The sequence below is a fragment of the Rhinopithecus bieti genome, unplaced genomic scaffold (assembly GCF_001698545.2).
Source record: "Rhinopithecus bieti isolate Rb0 unplaced genomic scaffold, ASM169854v2 scaffold_11252, whole genome shotgun sequence".
NCBI lineage: Eukaryota > Metazoa > Chordata > Mammalia > Primates > Cercopithecidae > Rhinopithecus > Rhinopithecus bieti.
The window spans coordinates 686,088-701,283 of NW_016806895.1; the positions used below are offsets into that span (position 1 = coordinate 686,088).

Consider the following 15,196-nt stretch of genomic DNA (forward strand, 5'->3'; position numbering starts at 1 on the left):
AGAAAGAAAGAAAGAAAGAAAGAAAGAAAGAAAGAAAGAAAGAAAGAAAGAAAGAAAGAAAGAACGAACAATGAAGAAGCAAGATGGGGGAGGAGAAACAGGGTGTGCCCCAAGCCCAGATTCTGTTTCTGGGCAGCAGGAAGCCATGGGTAGTAGATGGAGGGGAAGCACACCACGGCAATATCAGACAGTGTCCGAGGGTGAAGCTAGGAGAACATAGCTGGGCCATGCAAGACCAACAGGGGAAATGAAAGACCTGGGTCAGGGCAGAAGGTGGGGTTGAAGACAAAGGAATAGGAGACAGTGTCATTGGCTAAGGTGGCAGCTCCCAGTGTGGTGAGGGAGATGATAATATTAGAGGCTGGGCATTGACCTGGATGCGTTTTCAGAACCCCACCCTCCAAACCCATTTCTAATCAGCACAGGAGCTGTGCTTAACTTTGAACTAGGACAGGCTCACCCACCCCATACAGGGCCTAGACAGGCCTCTATTCCCTGCCCTGGCCTCCACCCACCTGACTCACTGTACCCCTGGGCCCCTTCCACTAGCTCCTTGCTCAGCCCTGGGATCAGAGTCCTGGTGAAGCCTGCAGCAGGAAGAACTGGCAGCTCAGGGGACCTTGGCTTCTTTCTCCTGGTGACAAACAAAACTGTCCTGAGACCTGTGACATGAAGATAGGACAGCCCAGGAACAGAAATTCAGAGTCAATTGAAGTGGAGGAGAGTGTGAGCAAGGTTGAATGCAGGAGGACAGTGTTTGGAGAGCAAAGGACAGCTTCACAAGCAGGGTTTGACTGAACAACACTCAAATCCAAGAGTCCTCATACCTGATGAAAGAGCCTAGGCAAACAGAGTCCCAGCGAAGGGCCAGGACTCATGGTGACTTGTGAGGGCTGGGAACTACCCCTCCAAGGGAACAGGTGATGGGGAAGAAGAAGGAGAGCTGGCTTTCAGAGCTCTGCTCACTAAGAGCATCTCACCGGCTGCTCTCTGAGCCTGCTGTTCCACAGGGTGGCAGGGGACACGGCCAGCAGTTGAGGGGGTAGAGAGGCTGCCATAAAAGTCTAAGACAGGCTGAAGGCAAAACCAGATGGAATAACTGCCCTTGGTTTTGTCAGAAACTCCCATCTTGTTTCAGGGGGCTCAGGTGCCACAACACAATGACTCTGGGAATTTTGTCCAGAGAAGCATCTGGCCAGAAAATCGGGATTCCCCTTCCATGCAACCGGGCTGAGACGGCCTTCCACTTTCACCCCACTTACTTCCCAAGCTTCACTCCCTAGCCCCAGGGATGCCCATCACTACAGTTCCGTGTTCTGGGGAGACCCACAGCCCTTCTAGGAGGCCCCTGAGGGCAAGGCAGTGGGGGACAGCTTCAGGAACCCCTGGGTGGCTCTGTACTGAAGATGAGTGGCTTCAATGAGGAAAGGGCAGAAACTTCCCTGAACATCCCCTGTGGTCATCAAGTTAGCAGGGAGGAAAACAGGGCTTGCTCAGGGCCAGAAGGGAAGCAAGCGGAGGGAAACTCCTATAGCCACTGGCTGGTGCACATGCCGCAGACTTCCACCCTCTTGCTGTGGGCACCCACCCAGGAAAGCCCCTGGGATCAGTGATACTGCAGGCCTTGACAAAGTCCTCCCTCCACCTCCCAAGTCACAGTGATAATAATAACCAGGTACTCTTCTAAGTATTTCCATGTATTAACTGAAAAAAATCAAGCCCATTTTACAGATGGGGAAAGTGAGGCAGAAAGAGACTACATTTTTTTTTTAGATGGAGTCTCACTCTGTTACCCAGGCTGGAGTGCAGTGGCACGAACTTGGCTCACTGCAACCTCTGTCACTCAGGTTCAAGTGATTCCCATGCCTTGGCCTCCCGAGTAGCTGGGATTACAGGTGCCCGCCACCACACCCAGCTAATTTTTGTATTTTTAGTAGAGATGGGGTTTCACCACGTTGACCAGGCTGGTCTCCAACTCCTGACCTCAAGTGATCTGCCTGCCTCGGCCTCCCAAACTGCTGGGATTATAGGCATGAGCCACCACGCCTGGCTGAGCCTACATTCTAATAACTATAAAAGGCAAGTCTGGGATTCAAACCCCACAAATCTGGCTCCAGAGTCTTTGCTCCTAATCAGCACACTGCCCTGCCCCCGAGGCTGACTACAGGCTCCTCTGAGGGCACTACCATTTTCTGAGTTCCTGATTCTGGAAGGCTGGGATGGTATGTGGAGAGACAACAGGAAGTAAGGAGAAGGCTATGAACTTCTAGGTGGATCATTAACAAACATCCCAACTGAGCGTCAGAGCTCCTAAAGGCTCCCAGCCTGTTCCTCAGGATCCACACAGAGGCCCTCTAGGGTCAAAGCTGACAGTCACAGGACCATGACAGCAACCAACCCTCAGGCCTCAAGGCATGCGCCACTCAAAGGCCCCTCACCAGGACACACAACCCAGAGGCCCCCTGACTGCCAGCCCACCCCAGTGCTCCTGGGAGTCTCAGATGGCCCAGCCCTGCCATGGAGAACTACCCCTCCAAGCGAACAGGTGATGGGGAAGGGGAACGGGAGCTGGCTTTCAGAGCCCTGCTCACTAAGAGCATCTCACCAGCCAAAAGCAGGGCCAGCTGCCCAGAGGAGCAACAGTCAGCATGTCAGGAGCAACGGTCCAAACACAGAGGATTTTAGGGGGGCTCAGATCCCAAGCAAACCCCAGCAGGAGGCAGGGCAGGGTGAGTGGGCTTGGGGGATGGAGTCAGTTCTGGCACAGAGGTCCCTGGGGCTCAGGAAGCAAAGGGCGCCCTGCACGGGGGAGGGGTGGCAGGCTGACATCCCAGACCTGTATGTGGCTGCCTTGCTGCTACCATTCAGATCTCAGCTCAGCTGTCACATCTTAGGGACTTTTGATTCCCCAGTCCAAAATAGCCTCTCTGTCACTCACATCATTCCACTTTATTTTCTGCATAGCACTTTCACTTTCTGATATGTTGCTTCTTATTTATGGTCTGTCTCTCCTTAACTAGAATGAAAGCTTCATGAGGGCAGGGGCACTGTCATGTTCACTGCTGTGTAATCAGTGCCTAGAGTGGTGCCTGGCAATAATACCTAATAATACTTGTGGAATGAACGGATGGATGAATGGGCCCAAACAGGCCCAGGCCCTTAAACACTGATGAGGGCAGGTATAAACTCTAGCTGCCTCAGTCTCTCTTCCCTCCTTTCTTGAGAAATATAGCCTTATAAAATGTTTAATTCTAGCATTTAATTTTTTTCTGATTAAAGCAACATGTGCTGAAATTTAAACATTACAAAATGACATAGAAAGCAAAAGTTCCCTGTAATCACACATCTTAGAGAAAGTCGCTATTAATGGTATGTTGTGTAGTCATCCAGATTCAATTTTATTTTTTAAAAAGCCAATCCAGGCCGGGCGCGGTGGCTCAAGCCTGTAATCCCAGCACTTTGGGAGGCCGAGGCGGGCGGATCACAAGGTCAGGAGATCGAGACCATCCTGGCTAACACAGTGAAACCCCGTCTCTACTAAAAAATACAAAAAAAAAAAAAAAAAAAAAGCCAATCCATGCATCATAGAAAAAGCATTCATTCATAGGCCAGGCATGGTGGCTCAAACCTGTAATCCCAGCATTTTGGGAGGCTGAGGCGGGAGGACTGCTTGAGCCCAGGAGTTTGAGACCAGCCTGGGCAACATAGTGAGACCTCATTTCTAATAAAGAAAAAGCATTCATAATTCCAGGCTAACAGAGATTATCATTTCTCCTTTGCAATATTTTCCTATGTATGTATTTTACAAGTCACCATAATATACTTATTCTGCAACCTGCCATTTTTACTTGTCATAAATATTTTTCCAAGTTGTTATATAGCCTCTGTGCTCATGATTATAATGGCTGTGTAATATTCCAGCAAGTGGAAAACTGTAATTTACTTAACCTAGATGTCCAAAGGAAACAACTGTTTCCCATTTCTACTACTGCAGATGATATAACGAGAATTACCTTCAATGCCTGTAATGGAAGAATTTAGCCCTTTTCTTCTCTGGTAATATTTCCTAATAAGATTTCTTAATGGATAATTCCAGAAGGGGAATCACTGAACCAAACAGTACAACAGCCTTAAGGCTGATGGCATAAATTGCTCTGGGGAGATGTGTCTCCCATCTGAGTCACCATGCTCCCACAGAGGCATCCATGGCCATCTCTCTACCTCCAACCCCCTTCCTACAGTCTAGGCTTGCTCATACCACCCTGGCTACAAATCAACTCAAGAAAACACTTCCTGAAAAACACTCCAGTCAAACTGACTTTGCAAGCCCAGGCTGAGTGGAAAACAGATTCTGGCCCTGAATTATCAACTCTCACCTAGGAGAGTCAAGATCTACCTAAAGTGAAGAAAGAGCTGATTACTCCTTTTCTACTCCCTGCAAATTCCTGCATGGAATCTGAAGCTCTAGGCTCCCATGGACCAGCCTAGGAACTCCTAAAAAAGCTTGTCTCTTCAAGGTTGCAAAAGCCCAGCTCTGCCTGCCATGCCTTCTGGGGAACTTCCTTCCTGCAGGCCTCTGATCCCACCAGGCTACAGGCCCTGCACAGACATAACAGCCTTCAGGCCAGATAGGCCTCTGGGGGTTGGGAAAGCAGCCAATTGTCATTTTTTAAGGCATCATAATTAAGGAAAAGCCAGGGGCTGAGGCTGGAAAGAAAGGCCTGTAAGGACAGGCAGGGCTGTGCAGTTAGAAGCCTCTTGTCCTACCTCGAGCTTGTCTTGCTGAGGAGGAGATGCTGCTGCTGACATGTGGCAAAAACAAGAGGACCTGCTCCTCCAGATCCCCTGGTGGTCACTCTTATGGCAACTAAGGCTCACAAATCTCCCCACCTCCCAGGGCCCTGGATGCCCTACTCCAGGCCTCCTAGACCAGCACCACATGCATTGCTCATGGCTTCTGGGCAGAGTCCAGTCCCAGGTGATGCACGGTCCTCACTGCACAGATCTGAAGCCTGACGGCCAAAGTAGATGCTGTTTCCCAGGTGTGGGTGCTCGCTTCACTCATGCCAGCAAATCTGAATGATATGGTTTGGCTGTGTCCCCACCCCAAATCTCATCTTGAATTCCCACATGTTGTGGGAGGAACTGGGTGGGAGGTAATTGAATCATGGGGCCAGGTCTTTCTCATGCTGTTCTCGTGATAGTGAATAAGTCTCATGAGATCTGATGGGTTTTTGTTTTGTTTTGAGACAGAGTCTTGCTCTGTTGCCAGGCTGGGGTGCAATGGCATGATCTCGGCTCACTACAACCTCCGCCTCCGAGGTTCAAGCCATTCTCCTGCCTCAGCCTCCTGAGTAGCTGGGACCACAGGTGCATGCCACCACACCCAGCTAATTTTTGTATTTTTAGTAGAGATGGGGTTTCACTATGTTGGCCAGGATGGTCTCAATCTCTTGACCTTGTGATCTGCCCACCTTGGCCTCTCAAAGTGCTGGGATTACAGGCATGAGCCACCGTGCCCGGCCAATCTGATGGTTTTATAAGAGGGAGTTTCCCTGCACAAGCTCTCTCTCTTTGCCTGCCACCATCCATGTAAGATGTGACTTGCTTCCCCTTGCCTTCCACCATGATTGTCAGGCTTCCCCAGACACTTGGAATTAACCCTCTTTTTCTGTATAAATTTTCCAGCCTTAGGTATATCTTTATCAGCAGCATGAAAACAAACTAACACACTGGGTCTGGCCTGGATTTTAGAGGCCATGTGGCCATAAGACGGCTCCAGCATGTGATGGCCCAATATTGCTTGACATTCCCCTCCCATTGCAGAACTGCAGCCCTGCGACAGGACCTTGGATGGGGAACAGACTCAGAACTAGAACCTCCAGACTTGTGCCCATGCTGATGAGGTGCTGAGCAGGCAGGATCGCTGGGCTGGTGATCCCCTGGGTGCTTGTAACATACTCACTTATCACACCCTTGAGTGTGCAGCTCACAACAGACATCAGGATCTTTGTCCAGGAGTGTCCCAGGATAACCTTTGTTGGCTGGGCCTCAGTGCCATTCTCAGCAACGTAGGCAAGCATCAGCCCTAGGACTCAGGTGATCCTTGGCTGGGGGGCTGGCAGCTTCCATGTGTCCCTGGGAATAAAAGAGGAGGCCTTTATCAGCTCAAACTGCCCCCAGCAGATCCAAGGCAAACACTGCAAGGGCCTGGGCTCTGGGCTCAGCACCAGACACTCATCCCCACCTTGGCCACCAAAGCCCCCTCCTGCCCCCTCCTCTCTGCATCCAGTTTGCTCAGGTCTGATTAATCCAGCCACAAGAGTCTGGGATGGTCCTGGACAATCCACATGTCGGGAGTTAGGACTTAGGGCTTTTTGCCTGAATGTGTGCACACTTGTGAATCTGAGAGGAGATATAATTTTAGAATCCAGTTACATCCTCATTCAGCTTCAAATTACATTCTCACCTTCACCCTGTAGTGGGTACATCTGTTCTCAAGGGCGGTCAGAACCTCATGGAAGGCAGACAATGTAGGACATCTGTTTCAGCATTTTGAAAGCAGAGAACAACCGCACATGCAGAAAAACAAAATGTGTGCTAAATCTTTCTATGTACAATTCTACCTCTCCAATATTTATTCATCTCATTTTATTATTTTGGTTGAGGCCCTTCCTATGAACATCAGTAGTCGGCTACAAGCTAATACAAATCTTACTTTATAATGCCCTTTGCCATGTACTTAAAAAAAAAATCAAATAGAGACAGGTCTTGCTATGTTGACCAGGCTGGTCTCAAACTCTTGGCCAACCCTCCCACCTCAGTCTCCCAAAGTGCTAGGATTACAGGCATGAGCCACTGTGCCTGGCCAGCCATGTACACATTTTTAATACTATCCCTAAGACTTGACTATTTAATGGAGATTCCAATATTTTCTGTTTTAATATGAAAGTGCTAAAGCTTCCCTGAAAACCCCCTGGATATAGCACCATCTGCATATGCCCAAGGACAGCACTCAGGCCCAGCATGGCCCTCTGGGACAGGCCAGCCGCTCAGAAATTGAGAACAGTATGTGGCTAAGGGTGGGAGCTGGCACTCCCCCGTGGATGACCAGGCAGGATGGACCACAGGTGCTGGCCTGTGCTGATGCCCATGTCCACCTTCCTCCCTCCCCTCTCACCCCCAGGCTCTCTGAGTAGAAGCCACTTGGGCCCTTGCTCAAGCTGACAACCTATGAGGCAGCCAGGCAGCCGAGGAGAAGTGAAAGGGCAGGAATGGGGGACCTGAAACTCACTGTATGGTGTGGTTTCGGGGGGTGCCTCCCCTGGGTCTCCCCTCGGGGCCTCGGTACTGAGAGCGTCACAGTGGGCTGCTGTACTCAGCCTTGCCTCCCCCTCCCCAGCTCCTTCACAAACGGGACTCTCCAACCCTCACCGACCTGTCCATCTTTCCCGCTTCTCCCAGCCTGCCGGACGGCGGGCAGGGGTCACCTTGGCACGTACCTATCACCTTGAGGAAAAGGCTTTAACGGGGCATATCTGAACCCTCTGGGACTCCCTCTCCACCAGCACCACAAGGACCATGCGCCTGGGGAGTTCAATCCCACCTGTGGAGACTTCCCCTACTCTAGGCCCTCAGCCACATCCACGGCACAAGTCAGAACTAAAACAGAAACAGAAACCAAAGACCACATCCTGCCGGCACAGCCTGAGGGTTACTGCAGCCAGCTCTGGAAGCCCACTGCCTGCTGGGGTGCAGCCCTGGTACATGAAGCCCCAGCACTCAGAACAGGCTCCTTTTGGGGGCAGCGTCCCACCAGACACCTCCCGCTTCCTGATGGGCAGGCTTTTTCCCCAGAAAAAACTTAGTTGCAGGGAGGAAGAGATGATGGTGCTGCAGGGGTCGCACCTCTTCCTCCAAGTGCATAAGCTGTCCCTAGGCCTCACTGACACTCCCTATCCCCCAAGAGTAGGTCCCAGGGGACAGAGGACATGAGGCTCCTTTGAGGACTGCAGGACCTGAACCAGAGGTTCTTGGAGCATATGAATGAATGATGAGCCTTTATAGGAACTAACATATAGATGGAACTTAGATCCTCTCTCATGATTTTCTCAGGCTCCTGTGGGGCAGGGAGGGCAGAAATGGTCACCTCTATTTTAGAAATGAAAACACAGAGGGTTCAGGACAGTAAGAGATTTGGCCAAATCCAAATATTTGATTCAAATCCCAGTCCTCAGCCTCCAGAATCACCCTGTCCCCATACGATGTGCCTTCAAACGGCTTCCCACCCAGATCTCATCCTTAAGGCACATGTCTGCACGCAAGGGTCTTCAAGTCAGTGTAATCTACTTAGTCCATTCCAAATAAGCTGCTTATTTTGCAAACTTATAGCTGAGTTTGTCCATGCAGCTTCTCGTAAATATGCCTGAGATGCTGCTGGGAGCATGAAGAAGCAGAGATCACCGGCCTGTTTCAAGCCCTGTCATCTCTCCTGCCCTCCTCTGCAGCCACCATTCTGACTCCTTCTTCCAGACCCTGCTCCCCCCTCACTCCTTTGCGATGCCATCCCACAGCCTCCAGGTCATTCCATCACTGATGTTCCCAGGGGGATCTGACGTTCCTTCAACTGAAACATGTCGTCCCATCTTAAAATTATTTCTTTGTGTCTATTTCCCCCACCACACCATGAATTCCTTGAGATCATAAAATTTCTGCTGGATGGATGGAAAGGCAAGGTAAAGAAGGGCCCAGCTACATTAAATTCTTGGGCAACTGAAACATCTGGTGTTACTAATCAAACATAGCAATGTCTTGTGTTTTTCTCTAATTTCTGGGCCACCATCACAGATGGGTTGTCTCCCACAAAGCGCCATACATATCGGTTTACTACAGGCAAGGCTGTCTCTGCAGGTGAAGGAAGCAAGGAGGGTGCTCACTCTCCTTTCTCCCATCTCCAGGAGTCATTGCACCACCAGAGAATGAAGAGAGGCAGAGTGGGCAGCCTGGGTTTGCACAATACAGAAGACATATCCAACATCACGCAAGGAAGACTGGGGCAGGAACAGACCGTCCCAGGCATCAGGGGAGATACTGCAGGCTCCTACATGGGCAAGGGGCCAAGCGCAGGTTCAGGTCAGAGAATAACAACTCCTGTTCTGTTATTTCTACAATGTGCTGGCACTCTCAAAACCCACATCAGTTTTCATGCACGTAGGATTCACTTCCCAAAGAGGCTACTGGCAGGAAATTCCCTTTGCATCATTTTCTCTCCTTTCCTATAACTATTTAAGGTAAGCTGGGCTTGCAGGATTGAGTCTCTGCTTCTCTGACTGGAACCTAAAAACCAGATCTCTCTCCCTGGCCCCTTGGCCTGGAACCTAACACTGGAGACAGAAAGTATGCAGGCAAACACTACCTCTGTTTTCTTACCCCCACTCTCCTTTTCCTTAACCCTCCCCAAATCTCTCTGTAAAGCGAAAAAAGTGTTTTTCCTTCTGCTCTCACACTCAAAGCAGAACACTTCTGTGACCAGATATGGGGTGGGCATGGAGGGGGTCCCCCACCCCAAACAGTTCTCCAGCAGACACCAACTAGGTCTCCCACAGTTCATTTAAACTCTGATGCTATCTATCCCGAGATAGCAGTGGATCCCACATTTTGAGGGCTCAGTCCAACAAGATTGCCCCCACTTCAGATGCCAGTCACAAACAGTAGATCATCACCTACACTTCTGACCAAATGGCTACAAACCAGGGTTCCCATGACCCCCTCCGTGAGTTCTATTAATTTGCTAGGATGGCTCACAGAACCCGGGGAAACACTTACCTTTACTGATTTATTATAAAGGGTGCAGATGAACAGTCAGATGCAGAGATGGATAGGGTGACGTATTGGCAGTCACCCACCAGCACCGCCACATGTTCAGCCACCCAGAAACCTATCACATCTTGTTCAAGAGTTTTTATGTAGCTTGATCTCTATCCTCCCACACCTTTCTTGGAGGTTGGATGGTGGGGTCAAATGTTCTAATCCTCAATCCTCTAAGCATTTGGACTGGCTCCATCCTGAGGCTGTATAGCCCCTCCACCACCCCACCACTTCCCCAGTAAGTTCATTAGCACAAACTCGGGTGTTATGAATAACAAAAGGCATTCCTTTCACTCAGGAAATGTCAAGGGTTTTAGGAGCTCTATGACCAGGACCTGGGGCAAAGACCGAATACATTTCTTATTACACCACACTCTGACCCCGGTGCCCACAAAGTAGAGACGATGCCTAAAGGCCCACTGGGGAACCCTCTGGTTACTCAAAGCCCCCAGTTCTTCCCACGTGACTCAGAACAGCCACTTTTACTTATCCTAGAGTGAGAAAAGCCCTGAGCACAAATGGATCTGGTAACTTCCTACACCAAGGAGGGGCCAAACTCAACTACAAAAGCAATCAGTATTCCCGATCGCCTGAGGGGAAAGCCTGCGTCTGTCCAGCTCCCCAGGGAAGCAAGGAGAGGCCCAGGCCGTGGGGGCCTGCCTGGCATGGGGAAGGTGTGTGGAGATGGGAGCCAGGCCCCAACCCCACCGGGCCCTGTCCTTCCCCTCTGTGCCCCTTGCTCTGAGCTTGGAAGCTGCATTGCCTGCCTGACATCTCTTCTGTCTCACTTGGAGACCACCTGTCTTGTCCCTCTCCTCTCCCCCTTCCTCCTCCCTATCTAGCCCACTCTATCTCACATGCCCCTCTCAAAATCCCCTTCTGAGCAAACTCTGAACACCCAACTCCACCACCTTGGAGGGTGGTCTCTGGTCCCATGTCCCTTTCCTCCCATTCCCACCTCCAGCACTCAGTAGCTGCTGCTCACTGCCTGAAAGGCTGGACAGCTGCTGGGCTCTCTAATTAGCTGCCTGGCCACCTTCCCAGAGCAAGGCATGTGTTACTGTAAAGAGCTGCCTCACCTTGCTTTCATCAATAATCCCCTATGTAGATCCCATCAGGCAGTGGCTGAGAGGCCCTAGAATACTCTGCACGTAAGACCAGGAAGCCCTCTCCTGTCAGCCAGAAAAAAGAGGCAGTGGCCTCACAGACTCACTGGCAAAGTGACCAGGATTTTATCTGGGTTCTCCCCATTACTGCCCATGTCCTGAGGGTGTCCTGGAGGTTACTCCACCACACTGCACCTTCAGAAGCGACGGGGACCCTGCCCCTTTGTTGCCTCACCAGGGATGCAGAACAAAGCCCAGCAGGGCTTTCAGAAGACAAGCCTGGACTGCTCCCATGGTGTGACACTAGGACTCTGCTTTTCACAGCCTGTACAGCCAAGCCACCCAGAGATTTCTAAACAACTAAGGAACTTAGTCCAAGAAGTCCTGTGGTAACTGGTTTGTTTATTCAAGGTGTTGTATTCCAGCAGTCAACAAATATTTATAGAGACCCAGTGAAGGCCAGGTACAGTACTATGTGTGAACAAGACAATGGTCCTGCCCCCTTGGAGCTCACAGGCAGGTGGGAGATCAACAATAACTAAGCAGTCCCAAACATACTATAATTTCTAATATTATGCCATGAAGATGGGGAAGGCCAGGTGGGGGAAAGAAAGAAACCAGATGCTGGAGGGTGAGTCTTAAATGTTAAGGAGGTAGCATTTGGGCATAGGTCAGAAAGATGAGAAGAAGCCATGCAAAGAACTTTGGGAAAAGCATTCCAGGCAGAGAGGACAGTTAGTGAAAAGACCCTGAAGTAGGAGAAAGTTAGACAAAGTTTGAGAAACAGCAAGTCCAGAGTAGCTGGTGTTAGGCACAGTTTCTCTTCAAAGGTTTCAGTACCTGGTTCTTTGTTCTATTCTGAAAGTAATCTTACCCATCCATCTATCAGCCCTCCCCATCTCTGTTGCACCCAAACACACCCAAGCATGTCCCATCACCTATGTACTCGTCTTTCCCGTCAAGTGCCCACTCTTGCCTCCTTTGATGATGTCAACAGTAGCCTATCGGAATTAGTTTAGATTGTGCGGTCCAAACCCAGCCAACACGGGGAGGACACAGGAACAGGGTCTGCGTTAGGGATAAAAACCCCTGCTCTCCTTTGTTTGGTGTGCTCTTGTGATCGTAGCTGACAAAGGCAGCACCCTTCTGCAGAAGTAAATTGCCTTGCTGAGAAAACTTTTTGCCTGAGTGCTGGTTTCACTTTGCTACACCGAGCTTTATTTCCAACACTGGGTGTCAGTGTGCTTTGGATGCTGTCAATACCCTGCCTGTTGGGGTGAGTATCAGGCCCCAGCCTGGCCAATCACAGCACCACATTCCCCTGGTTCTGTGATTGGTTCAGGGATGGATACATGCTCCAGTCAGAGCCAATCCTGAGATTCTTGTTGGAATGGCCACAAAGACCACAAAAGAGGCATCTTTTTTTTTGGACTTGGAACTATAAGGATGTCAGTCTGAAACTGACAAGGTAAGGCCAGGGACAGTGGCTCACATGTGTAATAAACTTATTTATTTATTAAAAATAAATCTTTTTTTTTTTTTTAATTGAAGGATGAGAATTGTTCTGGGGAATCTGTTACAGTTGCTGTCTGCTCTCCATCTGAACCAATCGGGACCATTCCTTTCCTTAAGTAGCAGCCCACAGGAAAGGCCAGCATGCACTCAGCTGGACACTGACCCCAGCCACACCAGGCACCTCCACCATAAGCCTTAAGCCCAACAACCCCTGCCCTTCGCTCAGCCCCTTGCTGGACAGCTCCATATACTGAGAAAGCACCCAGTCTTGCTAATGCTCAAAATATGGCTTCAAACAGCACTTAGGCAAGAGTAATTAAAGGGAATGTTATCTCAGTCAGTCTCTCATTAGCCACGTAGTTAGACTGCTGAAAATAATTAACATTCCTTTTGACAAAGGATAAGAGGACCCATTACATTCATTAGGACAGCCTCAAACCAGCCTGAGAAAGGCAAGAAGAGAATTTAGAAATGAGACCCAAAGAGGTTATGCAGCTTTCTCAAGGTCACAGTGCTAGTAAGGGCAGGGCTAGGATTTGAAGCCACGCAGTGTGCCTATGGGTTCTGTGCTCTATCAGAGAAGCAGCTATGGGGGCTACAAGGTTTCAGCCAGCAAATCTAGGCACAGGAAGGGCCCTAAATTGGTGGTTATTGAATTTGGAGCACCCAGGCCAGTCGGCCCTGCCCCTGCCCACCATGCTTATACTCTGGACACTAGGGTTGAGAGGTAGGGGATGCCTAGACCAGTTCTTGCCAGTGCCCAGCAGGTACATCCCACCCTCCTGTCCACAGCCAGTGGTGGCTGGCTCTGGTGCACAGAATCAGCGTTCACAGAAAGGTGACCTGAAGACCTCAAGATCCAACAGAGGAACACAGAACAAAGGCTCATCCAACATTTGACAAGAACCAAGGCTACAGAAAAAGCACCAAATTTAAACACAGAAGTGGCCAGATGCAGTGACTCATGCCTGTAATCCCAGTGCTTTGAGAGACTGAGGCAGGAAGACTGCTTGAAACCAGGAGTTTGAGACCAGTCTGGGCAACATAGTGAGACTTTGTCTCTACATAAAAATTTTAAAATTAAATAAAGCAAATGGGGCAAAATGTGAATCACAGGTGAATCTGGGTAGAGAGTATATGAGTGTTTTGTACTGTTCTGGCAACTTTTCTGTACGTTTGAAATTATTTCTAAATAAAAGTTTGGAGGCAAAAACATCAGGGACCCTCTTGTTAGGACAGGGGGTGGGGCCCAGAAACAGACATGGAGGCAAATCCAGGGAGAACCACACTGGTCATCAGAGGTCTCCACTGGGCACAAAAATTCCAGCTCTGGGGTTTCTGCCTGCCAAATCCCTCTTGGAAACATTTCCTCTTCCAATTTGGCCCTCCTTTTTCTTGCTTCTCCACTGAGTTACTCCCTCCTCCTCCCAGGATCAGCAATCTTGCAGAAGGCATCCATCCTAATGCCAGAAGACAGGGTTAAACTTTGGAGTCTATTCGTATATGTAGTTAATATCTCCTGGAGATGTTTTCACACCCGTTTTGTCCACAGCCCATAATAATGAGTCAGGTTACATTTGTTAAACCACAGCCTTCTAGTTTTTTTTTTTTTGTATTTTTTGTTTTTTTTTTTTTTTGAGATGGAGTTTCACTCTTGTTGCCCAGGCTGGAGTGCAACGGCACAGTCTTGGCTCACGTAACCTCCGCCTCCCGGGTTCAAGCGATTCTCCTGCCTCAGCCTCCTGAGTAGCTGGGATTACAGGTGCCTGCCACCATGCCCAGCTAATTTTTGTATTTTTAGTAGAGATGGGGTTTCACTGTGTGTTGGCCAGGCTGGTCTTGAATTCCTGACCTCAGGTGATCCACTCACCCCGGCCTCCCAAAGTGCTGGGATTACAGGCGTGAGCCAACATGCCCGGCCAGCCTTCTGGATTTTATATTTTATTTCCCCCAAAGTTCTGTGCTATTCCGAGTCACACTGCCTGACTTAGGCCTTCAGGCCATGTTCCTCCCTTCTGAGCTCTCACGCAGGCTTTCTAGGGTAGATGCCCCATTTCAACACCTCAGCACCATCACAACCACCTAATTCCAAAGGAAAGCCCTCAGACACAGGCACAGCCTCCTCCTCAGGTTCACTATCACAGCTGTGTGTGGCCATGTTAGATAATGCACAGCCAGACAGCTGAAAGAGTCTTTACCCACTGTAGTCCCAGCTATTCAGGACTCTGAGGTGGGAGGATTACTTGAGGCCAGGAGGGCAAGGCTGCAGTGAGCCGAGTTGGTGCCACTGCACTCCAGCCTGGGTGACAGAGTGTGACCCTGTCTCTTAATATTATTTTAAAAGTTTGTATCTATTTATTTTGAGACCAGGTTATGAGACTGGCTAATTTTTTTATTTTGGTAGAAACAGGGTTTTGTCATGTTGCCCAGGCTGATCTCAAGTTCCTGGGCTCAAGTGATCCACCCACCTAGGCCTCCCAAAGTGCTGGGATTACAGGTGTGAGCCACTGCTCCCGGCCTTTTTTTTTTTTTTTTTTAAACCAGGGTCGGGCTTTTCCCCCCCTCCTCCGGTGCAGGGGCCCAACCTCTGCTCACTGCAGCCTCTGCTACCCAGGTTCAAGTGATCCTCTCACCTCAGCCTCCCAAGTAGCCGGGACCACAGGCACACTCCATTACACCCGGCTAGTTTTTTGTATTTTTGGTAGAGA

General features: G+C 49.8%; 1 protein-coding gene across 7 annotated transcripts in view; it reads right to left on the bottom strand.

Moving 5' to 3' along the window:
* TMEM229B (transmembrane protein 229B) overlaps nt 1-15,196 on the bottom strand; it is a 63,115-nt gene that overhangs the window by 21,433 nt on the left and 26,486 nt on the right. For 5 of the 7 annotated variants that reach the window (XR_001886802.1, XR_001886804.1, XR_001886803.1 and 2 more), the window contains exon 2: nt 5,966-6,138. The gene's annotated coding sequence lies outside the window, so the exon portion shown is untranslated. Of the gene's footprint in view, nt 1-5,965; nt 6,139-6,469; nt 6,543-7,502; nt 7,580-10,946; nt 11,118-15,196 lie in introns of those variants that run through there. The other 2 variants (XM_017878591.1, XM_017878592.1) reach the window with 2 other exon arrangements.